This window comes from Pinus tabuliformis, chromosome 4_2 (genome assembly GCF_031772625.1).
Source record: "Pinus tabuliformis cultivar Carrire ecotype Pingquan chromosome 4_2, CPIR1, whole genome shotgun sequence".
NCBI lineage: Eukaryota > Viridiplantae > Streptophyta > Pinopsida > Pinales > Pinaceae > Pinus > Pinus tabuliformis.
The window spans coordinates 270593723-270617264 of NC_142304.1; the positions used below are offsets into that span (position 1 = coordinate 270593723).

Genomic DNA, 23542 nt, shown 5'->3' on the forward strand with positions numbered 1-23542 from the left:
ATTGATTTCTCTTTTGATTAATACTTTGATTTGAGAAAATTTGATTTCTTTCTAGTTTTTGATTGATTGACTGCCAATTTGGGTGGAATAGCTTAGGGTTAAGTTAGTTTTTATGTTTCTTGATTTTGAGAGCAGTACGCACCCTCTGCGTTAAGCACAGTGCGTACTTGTACGCACTGCTGCTTTGTACACAGAGCGTGGCCGCACCTGTGCAAGCAGGCTGCCTGCGTACCCTATCAAAAGCCTAGAAAATTTCAATTTTTTCCTTTTTATCTTTTAGATTTTGTTTATATCTTGTTTTTGCTGCCAAGATCCACTGTTTACCTGTCAAAAGTTTTCATCTAAGCTTGTTTCATTAGCGTCAAGGGTTTTAGTGAAGTTCATAGAGATTCTAGCCCTAGGTTTGATTTTTGCATTGGTCTTGTAGTGACTTTGGCTTTGGAAGTTGTAAAAACCTTGGATCTCCCTGGTCTTTTCAGTCTTCTTAGAAGTCGGACCTTTCGTAAAATCCACCTTTGTGAGAAACCTACCTTTGTGTTGTCTCTTTGCGGAATTTCGAGAAGGCTTGTTGTTTAAGCTGTGAATTTCATTCTTATGAAAAAGAAAAAAAACTTTTTATTTTGTTTTTGACTAGTTTATGATTCTACATGAATTAGTCCTTGGTTGGATTGTAACTGAGTAAAACATCCTGGAATTATATTTTGTAGGCTTTTACCTCATTAGAGTTGCTTTTAGGTGAATTTCTCTTAGATTTGCATAGATCTTAAAATTGATTTTCGTTTTCATAGATCTTAGATTGATTTGATTGTTATAGATCTGAAGATTGATTTTTGTTAAGTAGTTTTACATGCTTTGTTAAATAGGAAAAATACAAAATCTCTTTTGAGGAAAGTTTGTTTTAGTAGCGTTTGAAGTCTTTGAAAAGAGAAAGGAAGTTTTCGTGAATAATTAGTGGTCATGTGTTGTGTGCTTTGGAAAAGATAAAGAGATTGTTTCTTTGATTTTCATTGCCAAGAAAGTTGTCTTTATAAATTTTGCATTCTCCAACTCTGTTAGCTAGGGAATTCATTGAAAAAGGAAAGATTGTTTTGCTTCATCCTAGGTGCATCTTTTTAGTGGATTTGAGTCGAGTCTACACACCATCAGTTTCATCTCCGCTACCTTTTGTCCTAAAGAAAAGCCATAAAAATTAACGCTTAAAGTAAAATCAACTTAGTAACTTTTTATTTACTAGGGCTTTGAAACACCAATATAGATTAGGCTAGTGTCTTGGAGTAGGAGAGTAATTAACTCTCCAAGACAGTAAAACCAAACAAGTAGCTTATCTTGTGGTAGGATAAATCCAATTGTTTCATTTGTACTCTGGGAAAGCTCCTCTTAAAGGAGAAGCACAAGACCGTGTCTGAACCAGTGAGGGAATCAATCCTCCTTCATTGGGAACGACGCCAGATACGCACGTACTACAAACGGTAAACCTCGGATTAACCATTGTCGAGGAGCCTGGGGTCACTTGTCAGTAAACCTTGGATTATTGTCAAGGAGCCAGCAAGGGGATTGAGCTTGTTACTTTGCCCTTGCGTGCTATCGGGTCGTAGACTGTTCTCCCAGGTATATTTGTTGCTGTTGGTAACCTTAGTGACTATTATCTTTAGGATTCTACCCAAGGTGACGGTGGAGGGAAGATCCCACTGTACCTGGAGCAGACGTCGGCTAAACTCACTTGGATTTTCTGGGGGGTTCACTTCACTCGAGACGGTTTAAGTGGAGGAACTTGGTCCAGTCTATTCATTAAACAGGTTGCCGGGGTAACTGTTCCACCTGCCACTTCTGTACTGAATTCGGCGATGTTGGATTTCATCACCAACTAGTGTTTTCGGTCCGGAAGGTTACTGTTTGTGTTTGGTTTGACGCCCTAGATTCTTTAGGTGTGTGATTCGAATTTTTTTGGTTCTTTAGAGACTTTAGGCGGTTTGCTTTGAGATTTTACTTTGTTTGCTTGTGCAGTAGTTAAAAGTTTTTAGCTGTGGCTGAATTACCAAGACAGTCCCATAGACTTTGGGGCCAGTCTCCTGAGGTTGTAACCGTGCCTGATTTGTTGAGGAAGTCCCGTAGACTTCGGGCCAACCTCCTGAAGACGTCCCGAGCCATTACGAAGGTTTGAAAGTCCCTGTAACTCCTAGTGGCAGTAAAGTAGGGTCACCTGAAGAAGGAGAGTCTTCATTGGTTGTTCATCCTGATTACCCAAGTCTAGAAATAGGTTATAATCCTGAAGCTGTTTCGGTTTCCGAGCTTGCTGGTAGTTTTTCATCTACTAGTGATATAGGTGAAGAACTTGAGATATCTGAACCTGTTACTCCAACATCGGGGTTAGTCTCTCCGGCTTCTAGTGTTCCTAATTCACCTAGGGTAGAAAGAGTCATCACCGAAAATCTTCCTTCTGGTTTGATAGCTATTGAAGAGCTTGCTCCAGAAGAGGAAATAGGCATCCCTATCCCTGAGAATCAACCTACTATTGATCTAAGGGAGCGTGAATCCATTTTTTACAGTCCACCTAGAAGTACTACTTGGTATCTTTCTTTAACTAATTATTTGGACAACTCAGTGTCAAGTTTTTCACCACCTCGAGTTTCTTATCCACCTAGGGGTATTTATACTCCCGTAAATATGTCAGGTCAGTCATCCATGTTTACTCAATCGCCTGAATCTTTTTTGTACGGCGGTCCTTCTGTTCCTGCCGGGTATCAGTCTTTGTCTGGTACTTTTTCGGGAGCATCTCCTCAACCCATTGAACAAAGGATGTTCACTGGAAGCAATGGTGCAAAGCCGTTGAGTGTAGAAGACTCAATATGTACCCCAAGGTCAACCCCAGTACCAATTTATACCTCAAGGTCAACCCCAGTATCAGTACATGCCTCAAGGGTATCTGCCCCAAGGTCAATACTCGGGTCAAGGTTTCCAACCACCCCAAGGTCAATCTTATGTTCAAGGTACGGGAAATGTACCTTTCACTTATCAATCCTACCCTCAACCTGGTTATGGATCTCAATATCCTCAACCTGTTATGGGTCAATACCCTGGAATAAACATAGTGTGGGATCCATCGCAAGTTCAACAGGTGTTGCAGCCAAGTGTACAGTTGTCATCTCAAACTGGACAACTTTTAGTTTCTGGTTCACCCCAACAACTAGTCCAGTCTAATATTCAAACTTTTGTACCTTCGGTAGTTTCTCAGTCTGGGTCTATTTCGCCTCGTACTCCATCTCAAATGACTGCTGCAACTACCGCAACATCTGTTCCATCTACCACACTTACTTCTGGAGTATCGACAGCTCCAGTTTCTACTGTCCCTGTAACTACTCCTCAGACATCTTTACCATCGTCTAGATCCACGATTCAAACTACGGTTCAGATGCCTGTAGGACAACCTGGTTTAAGTACGGTTGTCACAAGTCAACCACAATTCACTTATCAACCGTACCAGGGACAGTACCAACTCGGTCCTGCTATCCAGCAGCTAGTTTACCAGTATCAACCGTATCCTGGGTACACTTATCAACAACCATAGCAACCCCAGTACGGTCCGGTTAATCCTGGTTTTCCAGGAGGATACAATATCCCGAATGCGATTCCTATTCCTAGTTATCCTGGATATCCTCCTCCTGGGGCTGGTATAGTGACCCAGAGTTTTAGGGATCCTAATCGGCAGCTACCGTTTATCGCAACTTTGGATTTGCCAGACTTTTCGTGCCTAACGAACGATCCAATTAATTATCTTCTGTTTTGGCCGCCAATGCCGAATAAGTTGCCCAGTGACATTCCCAAGTTCGAGGGTAAGTCTGGAGAGGACCCGTCGAATCATGTGATGACTTACCACCTTTGGTGTGCCTCTAATTCCATCTCGGATGATTCGATCCGCTTACGTCTTTTCCAGCGCACTCTCATTGGTCTCGCGGCCAAGTGGTAAATTGAGTTACCACGGGCCTATTTTTATAATTTTAGCCAGTTAGCTACCTCGTTCCTAACTCATTTTCAGTTGCTGGTCAGATATGATAATGGCACGGAGTTACTAACTTCATTAAAACAATCGACGTCCACTTATATTTCCGATCATATTCATGAATGGAGACGTCGAAGGTGGTTAGTGAAAGTTTTTATCTCGGACCAAATCTTAGCTGAATGGTTTGTTAAATCATTATTACCGAAGATTACTGAAGACGTAGCTAAGGCCGGAGTAGTTACTGAGGAGCAAGTGATTGCTCAAGCGCAGTACCTTGACTTAGTTTACACTCAGTCAGGCACGTTACACAAAAAGATCGCAGATCTTCCAAAGTCAAATCAAATCGCTGCTGCTCCTTCGGGATCTCATGCTGTTGATGGCATGATTGGTACGGTGAACACTAAAAGCAAGAAGAAATCCTCAAAGAATTCTTCTCCTATTATAACCTTACCAGAGTCCCCGACGGGAGATTCTTTCGCTGAACTCTCCGCTGACATTCACACTGTAGAGTCATCTACGGCTAAATCGAAATCCGGTGGGAAGAAGAAAGGCAAGAAGAAGAATAAAGTAGACAAAACTCTAAAGGAGAAAACTAAAAAGGCGGAATCCAATGATGAAAAGCGCAAGCCTCGTTATCCATGTCTTATTTGTGAAGAAGAACACTTTACAAGAGACTGCCCTCATCGAGCAGAGGTTGCGAAGATCGTCAAGGGTTCCCAAATTCCTGCTGTCTTGAAGGATCCATTTCCGAAAGATAGAAAAATGATAGGTTCTTCCTCGAGTGCCACTGAAGAACCCATATTGATGATGTCTCATGTAAGGATTGCGACTCGATCGCAAGATTATAGTAGTAAAAGTCCTGTTGATGGCAAAGAAGCAGAATCTTTTCATTCTAATCCATCAACCTCAGCTCCCGGTTCTGATTCACTACAGATCGAGAAACCTAACCCAGACTTAAAAATCAAGCCGCCCGCCAAGGGTGTACTTCGAAGGTCTGCTTTCAATCCACATGCGAGAGTGGCCCAGAATTACAACATTGTTGAGGACTTAGCTGTTTCACCCTCAGCAATGTCGGCTTTGGAAGTGCTGCAATCATGCCCAACACAACACAAATTACTTTTGTCGGCTATAGGAGCTATTGATGTTCAGGACCCGAACCTAATAATATTTGATCTAGAAAATAGTACACTGCGTTTGCCTCATCAAATGGCTTTCCAGATCCCAGTGATAGTCAAAAACAGGCCTATTCATCGGACTGTAATTGATGAGGGAGCTTCCACGTGTATTATGTCGATGCAGTGTTGGAGATCGCTTGGTTCTCCTTCACTAAATCAATCCCCAATGATTTTTAAGGCCTTTGATGGCCGTGGGTTCTGTCCTTTTGGCATTCTACAGGATTTGCCTATAGGGGTTGAAGGAAAAACCGTTAGTCTAGATGTGGAGGTGGTTGATGCCCCTCTAGACTACAACCTTCTCTTGGGTCGAAGTTGGACTTACGCTATGACAACGGCCGTTTCATCGGTCTTCTGAGTAATAAAGTTTCCACATAATGGCAAGATCGTAACAATAGACCAGCTGGCTTACTTTTCATCCGACCCAACCTCTTCAGAGAGTATCCAGCATGTCGGTAAAACGACTATCCCATATAAGGATGTTGGTGTAGGATTAGTAAAGATGTCGGTTTACTGGGAACTTTTCCTTTTCCTCCACTCAATGCATCGTCTTCATTCGCAACCATTCATATGATTACATCAAACATTATTTATTACAACGATCCTTGGATCGTTCCTTCTGAATCTGAAATAGACTCATTCGGTAATTCTATGCCGTTGAGTCCATATGAAATTGCCTATGAAGCCGTGCAGTCTTTTTCCGACCCGTGTTCAACCAAAGTCGACCAAATGAATGTGGTCCGTGAGGAATCACCTTTCACGGCAACCTCGGAGTTAATAGCGTTTCCCGAAGTTGTGTCATCTGACGAACAACTTCGTGAAGTCCTGTGTATAGATGACTTACCATGGGACGATCTCCATCATAGATCTTCATTTTTACCTGAGGTTGATCATTTTGAAAATGATTTCTCATCAGTTTTTACAGCTGAATATGTCAAAGAGGCTCAGAATCCCATGAAATATCCTGATTCAGAGTTGAATTTGGGAAATATCTCTCGAACTCTTCCCATTGACATTTCAGTTAAGCCCGGAATTGTTGAAAACATTCATATAGGTGCCTCGTGTACAGATGACGAAATTCAGACATACAAGGCCCTATTTCAAGAATTTCGCGACGTGTTTGCTTGGTCCTATGAGGAAATGCCAGGAATTGATCCCGCAATTGTTGTTCATGAGATCAAGACTTACCCGGATTCTAAACCCGTCCGGCAACGTTTGCGTCAGATTCACCCACGAAAAGCTGCTGCAATTAAAGCAGAAGTTGAAAAGCTGTTGAAAGCAGGTTTCATTTATCCAATCCCGTTAACGGATTGGGTATCAAATATTGTTCCGGTTAACAAAAAACAGGGAACAATAAGAATATGCATCGATTATAGGGACATTAATCGAGCTTGTCCAAAGGACAACTACCCAACGCCCTATATCGATCAAATCATTGATGATTGTGCCGGCAGTGAAATATTTTCCTTTATGGACGGTTTTTCCGGTTACAATCAAATCAATATTCTACCTGCCGACCAACCAAAAACAACTTTCATTTGTCCATGGGGGACATTTGCTTACTGCAAATTACCTTTTGGGCTTAAGAACCCGGGAGCAACTTTTCAAAGGGCGATGTCTTATGCGTTTCATGACATCAAACACATTGTGCAACCGTATCTCGATGATTTGCCCGCTCATTCATTACATCGAGTTGATCACCTTGGCCATTTACAAGCCATCTTCATGAGGTGTAGGCATTATCGTATTCGGTTGAACCCACACAAATGTGTCTTCTGTATAGAAGTGAGACGATTGCTAGGATTTGTAGTTTCGAAAGCCGGCATTCGCGTCGATCCCTCGAAGGTAGAAGCTATCATCAAATTGCCTCCTCTCTCGAGTCTTCGCCAACTCCAAAGTTTGCAGGGGAAAGCAAACTTTTTACGACAATTCATTCCTAACTACGCCGAGGTTACAAAGGGTTTTACACGGTTGTTGAAACAAAACGCTCAATTCTCTTGGGATGAGATAGCTCAGAAATCTTTTGATGCACTCAAACACGCGTTGACCCATGCACCGTTGTTGCATCCTCCCAACTACAACCAAGATTACTTTTTGTACCTCGCCGCCTCCCATTCCACCATTGGAATGGTCTTAGTTCAGGAAGATGAATTCGGAACGGAACATGTGATATATTACCTTAGTAGGACGTTAAATCCCACTGAGCTAAAATACTCACATGTGGAGAAATTAGCATTGGCAGCCGTTCAAGCTGTCCAACGTTTTCGTCACTACATTTTACTCCGTAAAACTACAGTCATTTCGGATTGCAACCCTATGATTTACATTTTGACTAAACAATTGCTAGGGGGCAAGTACTCCAAATGGATTGTTATCCTGTAGGAGTTCGACTTGGAGTTTGAGAAATCTAAGTCTAAGAAATCTTTAGTTTTTGCAGAGTTAATGTGTGACTTCCCGCGTGCTGACACGGAAACTGTGGCAGAGGAGCCCATTGCGGATGAATCTTTGTTTCTAATCAGCACTTTAGATCTGTGGTATGGGGATATCATCATCTATATCCAGACTCAATCCTTTCGGCTCGAAGCTTCAAAGTCAGAACGTCGAAAAATTCGATTCCAGTCCCAACAATACAAAATTATTGGAGATACTCTTTATCGCCGTGGGGCGGACTCTATTTTTCGACGTTGCTTAACTCACGAAGAGGCAGAAAGGGTTCTAAATGACTGTCACTCTGGAGCGTGTGGCAGTCATATGTCTGGGTATGCCACAACCCAAAAGGTGTTGCGCGCTGGCTACTTCTGGCCGTCCTTGTTTAAAGATTGTATTACTGCGGTCTGAAAATGCCACAACTGTCAAGTGTTTGATCGAAAGATGCACGCTCCACCTGCTCCTCTCCACCCTATAATTGCCATTGGTCCTTTTGCCAAATGGGGTATCGATTTTATTACATGTAACCCTCACTCGGCCGGGGGGCATGCGTATATCATCCTTGCGGTTGATTATTTTACTAAGTGGGCCGAGGCGATGCCTACATTCGAGGCAGACGTCAAGACAGCTGCAATTTTCGTATTAAATCACATAATTGCTAGGTTTGGTGTTCCACAAGCGATAATCACTGACCATGGGCACCATTTTCGAAACGTTATGATGACAGAACTTACAGGCCAGCTTAGTTTGCGTCACGATAGTTCAACTCCTTATTATCCACAAGCGAATGGCCTGGTTGAGTCCATCAACAAAGTTTTAGTTATCATGATCCGACGAATCATTGGTATTCATCGGTCGAATTGGCACAACATGTTATTTTCAGCGCTTTGGGCGTACCGAACCTCAGTGAAAACATCAACAGGGTTCACTCCTTTCCAACTAGTTTATGGTTTGGAAGTTGTGCTACCCATTGAATGCGAAATCCCGTCACTGCAAATGGCCATCGAGTTACTTCCAGCTACTTCCGAAGAGGAGAAGCGTTTATTATACTTAGCTCAATTAGATGAGAATCGACGCGATGCCGCATTGGCAATCGAGACTCACGCAAAACAGATGAAATCTCAGTATGATCGAAATGTGACCCCTCGAAATTTTTCGGAAGGAGACCTAGTGTTGTTATATGATCAAGCTAATGATAAATTAGGTGTTGGAAAATTCGTTCCTATGTGGCATGGGCCCTATATTGTCAAGCGAAAGCTAGAAAAAGGGGCCTATGAGCTGGTAGACTTTGATGGGGACTCTTTAGGTAAACCCGGAAATGGACTTTACCTAAAGAGGTATTATGCTTAAAAGATGGGTATGGAGATTTTAGTTAGGTTAGTTTTCTTTCTAGCTGGTGTGTTTGTTAGTTTAGACAGTGTGCTTAGCTTAGAAAGTGTGTTTTCGTCGTTATTCTGGCTTATCTTGGTTTTACTCTTGATGATGCAGATGTCGATGCCTCTCCACACATACATTGGTTTCACTGATGGTGCTTGTCGTAGTACACGAAATATCTCTTCCGCAACTTGGGTTATCTATTCGCCCTTTGACGAGTTAGTTTCTATGCATGGGGTGAGCCTCAGTCAAACAACAAACAACATTGCAGAATACAGTGCAGTGATTGAGTTATTGTCTGAATCTATTTCATTTGGGATTCGGAATTTGATAGTGAGGTTAGATTTTGAAGTCGTTGTATTACAGCTTAATAGAGTATATGCCATTAGAAATCCAGTGTTATTAAGGTTTTTTTTGAGAGTGCGTCTCTTGGAACGTGAGTTTGATTACATTGAATATCAACATATTCCAAGGTCTTTAAATACATTAGCAGATGCAATTTCTTCTCGAATGTTAAATAGACATTTGCAATAATCATACATGTAAATTTAAAACCATTCCATAACATGATTTACAAGATCAGCCGGTAATAATGATATATATATATAGATAGGAGTGCGTCAAAAAATACATCGTCTTCGATCATAGGTTGAAAAACACCTTATGATCGGCAAAAATGATAAGTACAAAAAACCAAAATGTCACATGTGTCTACAAAAACGACCATCCAATCACTGGTGATGATCTCTATATGACACCACTGCACGAGCCACCCTACACAAGAACCTCCTAAAAGGTCCTGGGACCCCGACTACAAAGCGCTGAAGCCTGATAGGAATATCATCTATGGTAGTCTCTGGTATGTCTGCTGTAAGACGCTCTAGGTCATGTTCCAACTCAGCTAAAGTCTCTGTGGCCTCGTCCTGTGCGGCCGGTGCCGCTGCAACTAGTAGTCTCCTCTCGAAAGGTCGGAGATTGGCTGGACGACGTGGTTCTACATCTGCATTTTGAAAATTATTACTATTAGTTTTGAGACGATATAAAAACAAAAAAATACATAGTTTAAAACTTGTAGAAAATGAAGTTACCTGTATCATCCCATTGTTCTCCCGGTGGAAGAATCATGTCCGGATCTCCACGAAAATCAACTCCAGCATAAGGAAAATCCTGTATAGAAAATACCTGGTCCTCTAACCAGTGAAAGTACTTCGGAGTAAATCGAACAACCTCCGTTCCCTCATCAGGATGACGGGCCATAACCGCAACCCATCGCATCAATTTGGGCTCTCGAGGAAGCCCAACACCAACAGTGAGCTGCTGTGGGATCAGCATCGGAACCCTCTCAAAGCCGAAACTGACAACTAAAGGCCCATAACCAAAAGTCTTCAGCTGTCTGTTTTTGGCTCGAGTCAGTTGGCCTTTTACATTGGCCAACACAGCATCACACCAGTTAAAAATGGTTCCTCGATAGCAATCAATCGCCATCCGCATCTGGGACCCAGTGGCAATGTGCAAAGCGGCAACCCCGCAAAGTCTGGTAACTGTAAAGGCAATCACAAATGGCAAAGTTTGTGAAACCAGAGATTCTGGGTTCGATCCCCAGCGGAGTCGCCATTTTTTCATGCGAAAAGAGTCAATTTTGTGGACAAAACCGACCTCCCTAGAAGCTAAGGCTTTCTAGTGACAAACAAAACAATCAAGCACTATCTTTCCCTAAATATGCGTTTAAAATAAAAGCAACCAGGCGTTTAAGGCTTACCTTTAGTCCAACGCTTGTTTGTTGTAGTCCAACCTCTCTGATCCAGATGAGCTCCTTCTCCTTGAAGCCTACATTCACTAACAAGCAAACAATTACATAGCACTTGAATAAATCATATAATAAAACATATTCATCATAAAGACCAAGGAGTTTATGAAACAAATTATATATAACAACTTGTAGAAAAAAATGAACTTAATTGTATTAATTAGAAACAAAAGAAACCATTACAACCAGTGCCTTGGTGTTGTGTAGGTCCCTCCCAGGGTCCAGCAAGAGTTCTCCTTTACTTTGATCAGCTCACCCACTTCCAAATGAAGCTAAGAAAGGATTGGAATCTCTCCTCTCAAGCTCTAAAAGGGAGTCCTAATTTCAGCATCATCTACCCTTAGGAATGTTCAGCTTTCAACCTCTCCTCCCTCTGGCCCAATGCCTATATTTATAGTGCTTTGGAGGAAGTTAATCAGGTCCACCATGAATGGGATAAGCCCCTCTTTCAATGGGATAGCTCCCCTCTTCATGGGATAAGCTCCTCTTTCATTGGGATGCATGAACCATCTGGAGGCGCTCAATCCACGTCAAACCATCTTCTAGAATGCTCTAGAATCGACCACAAGTAACTTTTTTGAAGTGAAACTTGCGCCTTTTGACCTTTACAAGAGTACGCACCCACCCCTTTACAGACAGAGCGTACAAGTACGCAGGTTTTATGAACTTGAGGTGCGTACACATAGGTAAGGCTAAGAGAAACTGCGTAACCAGAGTTATATTGACTTTTAAGGACTTTCTCTCTTTCTTGGAGTTTGACATGAGGAGCAGAGGTATAAGACTTGCCAAGGAGGACAGTATGACTATTGATGGAGCCATACTGACTGCAAATAGTCATGGTGACACATTTTAGTGTAACAGTTGCCTTCAAAATATTGTCTAGGAGAGTTTTGAGGACTGTATGTAAATGGAATTTTTTTAGGAGATGATATTGGGTTTTCTCCTTCCAGATTGATGAACTATGTTTCCTTTGATGATACCTTCTTTACCATTCCTTTGAGCCTAGAGCTTCTTCTAAGGGGTTTTATGTTCTCCTCCTTTGCACCCTTTTTCTCTTTTCCTATCTTTTCCTTCCCCTTGATTTGTCTCTTAGTCTCTGACAAATTTTCAGAGATTGGTTGTTCATCATCTGGTTGTAATGGAGATTCAAGTGTGTTCTTAGTAATTCCACAAGATTTTTGTTTTATCTTCTTCATCTTCTTGATTTGCTTTCTAATCTCTGTTAATTTTTCAGAGATTGGTTCTTCTTCATCATTTTTCTGTACTGGAGGCTCAACGTTACTTTGAATGGTGACATTAGTCTTCTTTCTCCTACTCTTTCTGACACTATCTTTTTAAGGAGATTCTGGTGTCCCTTGGAAATGGTTTCTTATCAGAAAGTTTTCCCAGATGTCCCCTATTTTCTTTAGATGATATTCAACCAGGATTTTGACTAATCCGTGATGGTACATGATTGTTTCCAGAAATTCTATTTCCTTCTGTACATTTGAAGCCATTTTCCTTAGACTGTTTAGAAGGAAGAAAAGGGAGGTTGATGTTTTCATTGTCTAAAAAGTTCATCAGGTAAACGTATATGATAAACATACATACATCTAAATCTTCCCTCACAGGTAATAAATTTTTGTAATATCAAAATCATGCTTCTCCATTTATTTTTGAGTGTTAAAATAGGGATTTCTTTCCTAAACATAGTGACATCCATACCTGGGTTCTTGAGGAATACCTTCCATGATTCACTGTGAAATTCTTTGTTTTTGAACCACCTCTCACCAAGTCTTGGCAGTTATGTAGCCTCTGCTATGTAATATTTGCTACTTGATGTCCCCAATCTCCACTTCTGTACCATCAAATGATCTAGCGAAAGATTTCGTGATCTCCTTGTGATATCCATCAAAATTTTCAATGAACTTGAGCCATCCAGTCTTTTGCAGCATCTCCTTGAGTTGGGGGTACCCTTCCATAAATTTTTCCCCTACGGGCTCTGCCCTGACAATGAGTCCCATGGTCTCTATTTTGTAGAATTTACTAACCTCAAAATTACTCTAATTTTCTATAAAACGAGTGCTATTTAGGAAATGGAATGACTGTTTGTATGGAAATGAAAGACTGTGTATATGAAATGGTTGCGTGAATATGAGAGAAAAACTTAAGAGTTGGCATGTAATAAATAGACAGTAAGGGTTTAGAGAGTCGTAGATAGGTAGGTCACATTGTTATCTTGACCGTTAACAGGTGTAGTTGTGGAGGACCGTTTGAGCATAGGTTATGGAGTTTGAAGCAGAGATTTGTTATGAAAGAATCATTGAGACTGTTTGTCATTAAAGACGGAAGATATAGCGGAGACATCATGGCAGTCAAATCAAATGATGGTTGATTAAGGAGACATGTGATTATACATACTATACAAACTTATGTTTTCAAATTGCTTTTTCAAATAAATTTTTGCATTTACCTCTGGAACCTTTACCTTTAACTTGCTAAATTTTTTTTATGTTGATCCACATGTACCTTGAGCATGATTGGTCTTCAAAAATTGATTTTTCTTCAATTCCCTGCATACATGACTCTATTATGAACTGTACACTTGTGCCTGAACTGATAAACAAATTGTAGTTGTAGAATCAGATTAGTTGCAAAACAAAATCAGCTGCAGAACGTGAAACAGAAAGTGAAATATGGCTTATGGATCATGAATGAAATGGAAATGGCTATGTAAGTGAAATGAAATGAGATGTAAGACAAGATGATAAATGAAATGGAGATGGAATGAATACTGAGAAAAAAAAATAATAAATAAATACATATATATATATATATATATATATATATATATATATATATATATATATATATATATATATATATATATATATATATATATATATATATATATATATATATATATATATATATATAATAAAATAAAATAATAAATAAATAAAATAAAAATAAAAATAAAAAATTATTGATGAAATAGACAATGGGATGAAGTGAAACTGTAAAAATAAAATGGAGTGAGGTGAGATGAGATGATGAATTTTGTAGAATCTAAATTACAGAGTGATTGTGGCTTTTTTTTGTTTCTACTTATTACAGAAAGAAAATGGAAAATATAGGGTGTTAGAAACCTCTGTATATATATATATATATATATATATATATATATATATATATATATAGGAAAAATAAAGATTAAGTTAGTGGAGAAGAAGGATTCTTCTTCACTAACTTCATTTCAGAATTGTCTTGGAAAATCTTGATGAACTCCTCTTTTGAAATTGGCTTCTGATATATCTTTAATCTATGACCATTAATAAGAAGAGGAGTTTTACTTTCATCTATTGTTCTAATCCTCACTACTCCATTAGTAAAAACTTTTTCAATCTCATATGGCCCAAGGAAATGAGTTTGAAACTTCCCTTGAAAATCTTTAAACTTTGAATCAAATAACAACGCCTAATCTCCCACTTGAAACCTCTTGTCCTTGATATATTTGACATGCCATTTAGCCCTCTATTGTTGGACTATACCAGTCCTTTGAACTGCCTCTTGCCTAATTTCATCAAGTTCATTTAATTGCTCTAGCCTATGCTTTTGTGCCTCTGATAAATCTAGTCCCAGTTGGACTGCCATCTTGAAAGTTCTGATTTGGAACTCTATAGGGAACAAGACTTGTTTCCCATAAACAAGTTCATAGGGTGTATGTCCCTTTGTGTTCCTCCATGTAGTTCTATAGGCCCATGAGGCTTCAGGAAGCCTTTCTACCCAATCTCTTCTATGTAGATTCACAGTCTTGGTGAAGATTCCTTCAATCACTTTATTTGTAGATTCTGCTTGACCATTATCTTGTGGATGATAGGGAGTAGATTTCCTATGCTTGATCTTGTATTCTTCCACAATCCCTTCCACCATGTTAGATGTGAATTGAGATCCCCGATCTGTCACAATTTCTCTTGGAACACCAAAACAAGTGAAGATGTCTTCAAAAAGAAAATTAACTACAGTTTTTTCATTAGTAAAAGGTAATTCTTTGGCTTCTACCCATTTAGTGACATAATCAGTGCATACCAATATATACTTTTTCTGCTTAGATGGAGGATTAATTAGACCAATAAAATCTAAGGCCCACTTTCAAAATGTTCGATGATTACCTGAATTTGTAACGGAATTTCATTTGAGGGAGCAGGTTTCCCTACCCTTTGGCTGCGGTCACATCTCCTGACATATTCTTGAGCATCTTTGAAGATGGATGGCCAATAATATCCTAAAGAAAGGATTTTATAGGTTGTCATCTTGTCAGCAAAGTGTCCACCACATGGCTCATCATGACATGCCTTAAGAATCTTAGGCATTTCATCTTCCCTGACACACCTTCTTATCATAAGATTTGACCCTGTTTTATACAATTCGTTAGTGATCCATGAATATCTTGCACTTTCCTAAATAATTTTTCTTTTCTCTCTAGGAAAAAAATGTGAAGGTAACTTTCCTGTGACCAAGTAGTTAGCAATATCTGCAAAATAAGGAGTTTGAGTAGTTACTTCAGAAAGATATTCATCAGGAAACTTATCTTCAACCAGAGAATATTCTTTGATATTCTAAATCCTGGACAAGAAATCAGCAACTGTGTTTTGTTTTCCAGGTCTATCTAGCACAGTAATGTTGAATTCTTGCAAAAGTAAAAGCCATCTTGTAACTCTATCATCAGTAATAGGTTTATTCATCAAATATCTAATTGCAGAGTGATCCATATGAACAAAGGTTTCATAGCCTGTTATATAGTGTCTGAACTTGTTAATTGCATGAACAACAGCTAAAAATTCATTTTCAATCACAGTATAATTCAACTCAGTGGGAGTCAAATTCTTACTTATATAGTAAATGGTATAAGTAATCAAATCTTTTTGTCCCAATACAGCTCCCAGAGCTATATCTGAAGCGTCTATGGAAATATGGAAAGGGAGTTTCCAATTTGGACCTCTTAAAATGGGTGCTTCAGAAATTTTTGCTTTCAAGATTTCAAATTCCAACTGGCAATCAGAATTCTAATTGAATTCACAATCTTTGGTAGGCAATTTGAAGAGTGGGGATGCTATTTTAGTGAAATTTTCTATAAATCTTCTATAGTTCCTTGCAAATCCCAGAAAAATTCTAGCATCCTTTTGGCAATTTGGAATTGATAATTTAGAGATGACTTCAACTTTAGATTTGTCAACTTTAATTCCATCTCCTAAAATGTGATGCCCTAATACAATACCTTCTGTAAACATCATAAAACATTTTCATGGCTTAGTGAAAGGTTTGTTTCCTTACATCTTTTAAGAATTTTTTCCAAACTTTCCAAAGCTTCTTCAAATGTATTTCCATAGACTGTAAAATCATCCATATATACCTCTGCACAATCATGTATCAGATCAGAAAAAATTCCTAGTACTACTCTTTGGAATGTTGCAGGTGCATTACATAATCCAAAAGAAGTACTTGGTAGGCATAAGTTCCCCATGGACAAGTAAATGTGGTCTTATCCTGATCTTCAGGTGCTACCTGAATTTGATTATAACCACTAAAACCATCCAAAAATGAGTTATACTTCTTACCTGCTAATGTATCTACCACTTGATCTATAAAAGACAAAGGAAAATGATCTTTAAGGGTTGCTTTATTCAATTCTCGGTAATCAATGCACACCCTCCATTTACCATTCTTTTTAGGCACAATTATCAAAGGAGAAACCCATTGGCTATCTGAAATTGGATAAATAAAGTTTACATTCAATAATTTTTGGAGCTCTTCTTTCACAATCTCCCTAAGATTTGGATTCATCCTTCTCTGAAGTTGTCTGATAGGTCTACTATTTTCCTCAATGTAGATGTGATGGATACAAGTCTTAGGATCAATGCCTATCATGTCGGTGTATTCCCATGCAAATGCAGCAGAATGTTTTTGTAATGTTTTGATTAGCTCTTCGTGTTGTAGTTTCTCTAAGTTTTTGTTTATGTTCAATGTCCTACCTGAAAAAATTTCAATTGTAGAGCTACCAAACTCTTCCGTAGAATAGAGAGACATCTGCCTAGATGAAAAATATCAACATTAGTTTTTTCTTGAAATTTCTCATGGTCATATTCTGAAGATGATTCAAAACTTTCCAATGTATTCAAAATTTGACTATCTTCACTAATTTCTGAAATAGTAAAGAGAGGCTGAACATCATCTTTATCATCAATCCATTCTTTTTCATCTATTCCCGTGATTGCTTTTGCTAGAGGATATAGAGTAAATTTCTTTGTTGAATTACCATTAGAAATATACATGTCACCATATCTACAGCTAATAAAAGTATCAGCTGTGGTCAGCGAAGGTCTTCCTAATATGAGTGGATGTCCTCCTAGATTTTTCTTGGGAGTTAAGATCATGAAATCAACAGGATATTCCCAAGAATCTAAGGATACTGAAATATCTTCTAGCACACCATCTGGTTTGATTATTGATATATCTGCTAGTTGCAGTAAGGTAGGTGTGTAGAGAAGATTAAGAAGTTTAAGTTGCTCCATATTTTGTTTACTCATGATGTTTATTGTTGCCCCTAAGTCAATCAATGTATTTGGAATTTCAATTCCATTGATATGTGAATTGGACTACCTGGATCCACATATTTTTGTATGGCAATTTTTCCCATCATTATGTCTGCTATTTTTCCTACCAGGTGAATTTTTTTGTTTCTTTTGCTTTTCTACCTAGTATTTTTATGCTCAACTCCTTTATTGTTTTGGCTAGAATTGGAATTTCTTTAATTGCTGGTAGCAAAGGGATTTTGATACAAACATTCTTCAATTCATCTAGAAATCCATAGTTGGGAAACAAGATCTGTTTGTCTACCGCTCTATCAATCTGTAGTCTTTCAAGAAAACGAGGTGTAGAAGTAGGTGCTAGTTGCTCAATGGTAGGAGTTGTGTTCACTGATTCTTTTTGTTTTTCTTTTCCAATGTTTTGATTTTGGAGGGATGTTCCCTCAAAACTGTTATTGATTTTTAGAGAATCTTCCTCAGAACTGTCTTGTTCTTGAATAACTACAAAAGGTATTTCCTTTTCTAATATCCTTCCATATCTTAGTTGAACATCATTAAGATCTAGAGGAGTAATCATGTAAGTTGGAAATTATTGTCCTTCTACCATGTAAGCATTCTTAGGGTTTTTGTTGTCAGGGTTTGGTAATGGTTGGGTAGGTAGATGATTTGATTTCTACTGAAATGGCAGTAAGAGTTGAGGATTTTGGTTTTGTTGTGGAGGTTGTTGTGGAAATGGCAATGAAAGCTGAGGGTTCTGATTTTTAAGTTGTGGCTGTTGATTTTGTTGTTGAATGTGTGGGGGAGGATAATTCTGATATGATGGAGGATATTGGTAATATTGAGAAAATATCCCATAAGGATTTTGTACTCCTTGTGCCCACAATTGGGATTGGGATTGAGGTTTAGGCCAGGGTTGCTACTAAGAATTCCAGTTTGGTGGGGGCTGAAGATACATTTGATTGTTAAATCCCTGATTTTGTGGCCCCTGCCAAGGTCTTCTAGAAACAAAACAAAGAGGTACTACAGAATTTGGGACTATTTCCTCTTGAAATACAACCTGAATACCTGGGATTGAAGGACAACCCTTGGTCTCATGGCTTTCTCAGCAAATCATACAAGTTTCTACAATTTTTGCATCTAAAGGGCATTCCCTTAGAGCATGTTTTTTCTGCATTTTGGACAAAAAATGGCTAAATCATCAACCTTGGTTTTCTACATGTTTTGTATTTTAAGGGTGTCTAATTTCTCACTAAGTCTCCCTAAAATGTCAGTTTTAAATTCATCAAGCATATTACCAATTTCTGCCCTACTTACAGATCCCATTGCAGATTTGTTTACTCTAACAAGAGAATGATCTCTTGGCCCTTTCCCTATTTTAGATTTCCCTCTCGAGAGATGAACACACAATTCTCCTATATCATTTCATGGAAGTTTAGACATATCTCCCTTCCCCATCATGTTAAGGATATCTATCCACTCATCTCTAATGGCCTTTAATAATAGAGCTTTCAAGGTTTCTTCATCTAAATTGTTCATCTTTGCTATTTTCAAATTATAGTTGAATCTCTCAATCAAATCTTCTATGTTTTCATCCTCTCCTTACATCATTTTGAACACTTCATCTTTGTGATTGGTAGGCATGCAATAATCCAAGTACCTATCCAAAAATGTTTTTTTCACGTCATTCAATGTTCTAGTGGACTGAGTGACTAACCCCATGAACCATTTCAAAGTAGCTCCTTTCAGTGTTGAAGGAAACAATTTAAGTTTTGAGAGTCTTCTAGATAGTCATAAGTTTTGCACAAGACTTCAAACTCAAACAAAAATGTTTCAGGATCCTCACTTTTCAACCCATAGAAGTTTGGGAGGACGGAAGGTGAGATATTTTTCATTGTGGCATTTGTTTGCTCATCCACTATAGGGAATCCAAAAGAATTATCTATTTCCCTATTTCCTCTGCCTCCTCCATTATTTCCTCTACCTCCTCCAAATAGTGAGAATTCTCCATCTTGTTCTTCTTCTGCCATTATAGTTTCTTCAGAGTCAATATAAGGTTCAACCTGTAAGGTTACTTCCTCCTCCTCTAGTTCTTCTATTAATGGAATATGGGAGAGAGGTTCTACTTCTTCTTCCTCACTAGGTATTCCTAATTCTTCAACTACAATGTGCTCTCCTATGGAGGTGAAAAAGGCTATTCCTGCTATTGGAGATTCGAAATTTTTCTCCCCTAGGACTGACTTGGTAGATGAAGTAGGAGATTATTTTGATTGGACTTCTACCCCTAGAATTCCAAGAGTCCTATGGCTGGGAGTATGAGTTTGGAATGGAGGTGTGTCTTTTCTTGTTCTTGGTGGAGTAGGTGGTGTTGTATGAATTGAACTTCTGCCCCTAGCTATAAATCTACCTCTAGAGTCTCTTTCTCTATGCATGTCATTTTTTTTTTAAATGTAAGAGATAAGGCTACCTAGTTACACTTCCCTGGAAATGGCGCCAAAATGTTTGGTCAATTTAGTGTCCTAATTTCTCTACATAAATGATCAATCCAGGTATCGTAAATTGACGAAATGTAGTGCACTATTTGTGCTAGATAACCCTTCTTACTTCATTGTCTTTGTGTTTTTTGTTGTTTTGGGGGTTTTTGGACTTTTAATTCCTAATGAATAAAAATGTAATTATCAAAAACTTAAATCTAACTTTTGTAAACACTGCTCAAAATCTAAAAAAAATGAAAATAGAGCTAAGAAAGACTTGGAAGCAAAGCTTAAGCAAGAAATGAAAACAAAGTTTTTATTCCTGTTTTACCATTATTTCCAAATCATGAATTAAAATTGAAAGTGAAATTTACAACTGATGTCTAACTAATTACAGAAATAAAACTAAATGAAATATTTAGTTACTCTGCCTCTCAATTTTGGGAGAAAGTCTCCTTGGGATGACAGTTGAGGAATTATGTACTTCATTAATCTAAAAGAAAACAAATATAGAGATGCAGCAATAACTCATTGAATAAATGAAATGTTCAACCACTTAGTTAAGGATGAATTATCAACTTTAAGGGTTTTTCATAAACATTCATTAACACCATGAGTGAGTAAAATAAAATGGAAAAGACAGTAAATGGCACCGATCAGTCTAATTGAGAACTTAAACTAGCAAAACAATGAATGAAGTAAACTAGATTACATTACTATGTTTCATCTTCTAAACTAGTGATAAACTAAAAAGAGATCAAGCAAATGGAAGCTACTTTAAATTAAGAACATTGTTGATAAGAAAATGATGGAAATTGCATTATAAACCTTGTTAGTAAGAAAATGATTATAAACACTATGAAAGAAAATGATGAATTTATAGTTAACAAGAATAAGAAGAAAAAAATGAAATGAAACCTTCTTCAGTGTAGCGGCCCTCTGCAACTGATTAGGCTATGCTTGCTCAAGAAAAATCCTTCAAATTTTCATAAAACATGCAGTCTTCATATTAAAAATAGGGACACAAAATGCCCAGAAATTACAAAGTTTAGAACTTGAATTTCACAATAAAACTATCACTATTACCACTAACTTCTTCGGTCCTTTACACGGGTATTTATAAGAAAAACCATACAACTATTTGTGGAGAAAAACATGCTATAGTCAAACATGTAGAAGACAGATATGCAGAATTTCTTCCTCGGCTGCTGGAGACATAAATCCAAGACATGATAGTTGTTGGATTTAGTTGTACAAGTGGCTATTGGAGTTCGTAGGTACAATTAGTTGTTCTGGATAACGCTTTCCATCACTGTGAAACATGTTAATTAACCACGAAACAGAGTCTTATGCCATCTTCTTTTTCAACCTGGGCTAAGTGAATAGGACAGGGTCCATGTCACGATGATTTCCAAGCTGCCCATGTAGCTAGTTTCTCCTTCTAACACCTGGAACCTATTAGAGCATGAAGGTAGCTGCGGAATAGCCGATTAGCTGCAGAATAGGCTACGTTCCGTGGCTAATATTAAAAAATATATTCAAACAACAAAACATAAAAGAATAACATGTAAATCACTAAATGTCCTCCTTAAGACAGTATATACCAGTCATTGGTGATAAGAATGCATCTTTCTCATGGAAAAACGAAGAAAATGAATGAGAAGGGAAAGAGTAATTTTGAGGCTCAATGGTAGGAGCATTCAACCCAAGAGAAAATCATTGTAATTAAGTAGACATAGGGGGTCATGTATTTTAAGGAAGTTGGATTCCTAAGTGATGAATTAATGTAATATTAGGCTTTTGAGTGCATAGAATAGGAATTAAATTAGATAATGTGAGGATGTTGTAAATGCTCTCAAATAGATGAGAACATGAGTGGATAATAAAGAAAAAAGAGTTAAAAGTCAATTAGGACTCTTAAAATAGTTCCATGATTCAAGGAACTAGAGAGAGCACTTAGGAATTAATTCAAGTAGAAGTGGACATAGAGGATTTAGGAATCAATTCAGTAGATTTAGGAGGGGAACCAAAATTAGTCCAACAGAGCTTTCTGGTATAAATGTAAGCCTATAGGTAGAGTAGAAGGAGGAGGCCATGATATTGAAGAACATGCCTATGACAGATAGAGAGTCTCGAATGTAATCAATTGTTCATATTTATATACAGAGTTTCATTTTGGTATTGTGTAAATGTGTGAAATAAGTGTGTAATGATTGATTATTCTTGAATTCATAGGTTCTGTAACAAAGGTTGCAGGCAGAGTTTTGAAGAAATACGCAAAGGAGAAGAACGATTCAGAGGAATCGTAAGGGATCATTGAATCCACTTGGATGATCAGAGTGAAGCTCTGAAGAGAACGTGATGTAAGAATTAGCAGAAGAAAAGCTTAGGAAGAGTGCGCAGTGAAATAGCATAAGACCCAGAACCTTTGTAGAAACCTGAAGGACAAAGGGAAATTAAAGAAATAGCATAAAAACATAAGTAAACAGAGTAGCGGAGAAGTGAAGTATGGTTGCACAACAGCCATTGGATCTTTAAGATCAACGGTCGGGATCAAATCGGAACCAGAAGGTCACATCGCAATCATCGAAAGGGAAGAATAAATCTTAGGCAAAGGAAAGAGCGATTTGTGATTTTGTAGCTGGACCCGAAACCTTATCAAATGTAACCGATAATCTTATTGGGTCCGGAAGGCATATTGGATAGGCAGTTTCAAGTGGAAGAGGTCGGATAGTGGATATGCTGATATGCCGATAGCGATAAAGCATCAGTCGACGATCGGAGGTTGGGGTGATCGGAGCAGCACTATAGAATGGTTGAAAGGTGCGGACCCGATGGAGTTATAGCAGCGAGTGTATAATATTTGAGATCTGGCCAAGGGGTTGTAGCGGGGTTTTCCCGTGTATTTCTTGTATTGTGTTAAAGTGTTGCGCCGAGTCTTTTAAGGCTTAAGCATTATTTAAATGCTTCTGATAGTCGCATATCCGAGGCAGAAGGGGTGATGAGGAATGTATGTGTTATGACCCACGGAGGAGACGATTTCTAATTGCGATAAAGGCAGAACCTCAGTAAATGTGCAGAGGCCGTATAAAGACAAAAAGATATGTTTTGCAGGGTTTTCCTTTGTAAATGGTTTATAAAGGGAAATAGCGCCGATAGAAGGCTTTTACGTGTTAAAATATATATTAATCAAGGTTTAAAGAGGGAAAGGTTATATATTTGTGCAAGCTAAGGGATAATGAAAGTTATGAGGAGGTTTAAAGTCCCGATAGAAGCGTTACGTGGGGTGATTGAGTTCTGATATAAAGGAATTGATGAATAGGGCCTTAACCATTGATGGTTGAAGATTTGACTCTTGTGAGATTTAAATTCCTGGGACAAAGTATTTATGCATTTTACATGCATATTGTGGGTGTAGGTGGGGGTTACCCTCCATAAATATGACTCCATAGTAAGAAAGGTGAAGGTATGGAATTAAGACATGGTTCATAAGCCATGGAAATAATATTATATTCCAAAAGTGACTTTATGGACATAACCAAAACTAAAAAAAAGGGCATGTATAAGCCTAAGTCATACCCTGATTTTCTATCCTAAGTCCAAAAGTTAATGGAAAAATAAGGCTATGTCAATTCCCATGTGGTGAGGGTGATATCCTTGGTGACATTTGGAAAAATTACTTCATGCATACTTAAGTCATGTTTTCCATGATTGTGAAGTTTCATTCC

General features: G+C 38.3%; 1 pseudogene; it reads right to left on the reverse strand.

The window, feature by feature from the left end:
- LOC149169023 (FRIGIDA-like protein 3) overlaps positions 1–12780 on the reverse strand; it is an 84842-nt pseudogene extending 72062 nt beyond the window's left edge.
- Positions 12781–23542: the final 10762 nt, after the last annotated feature.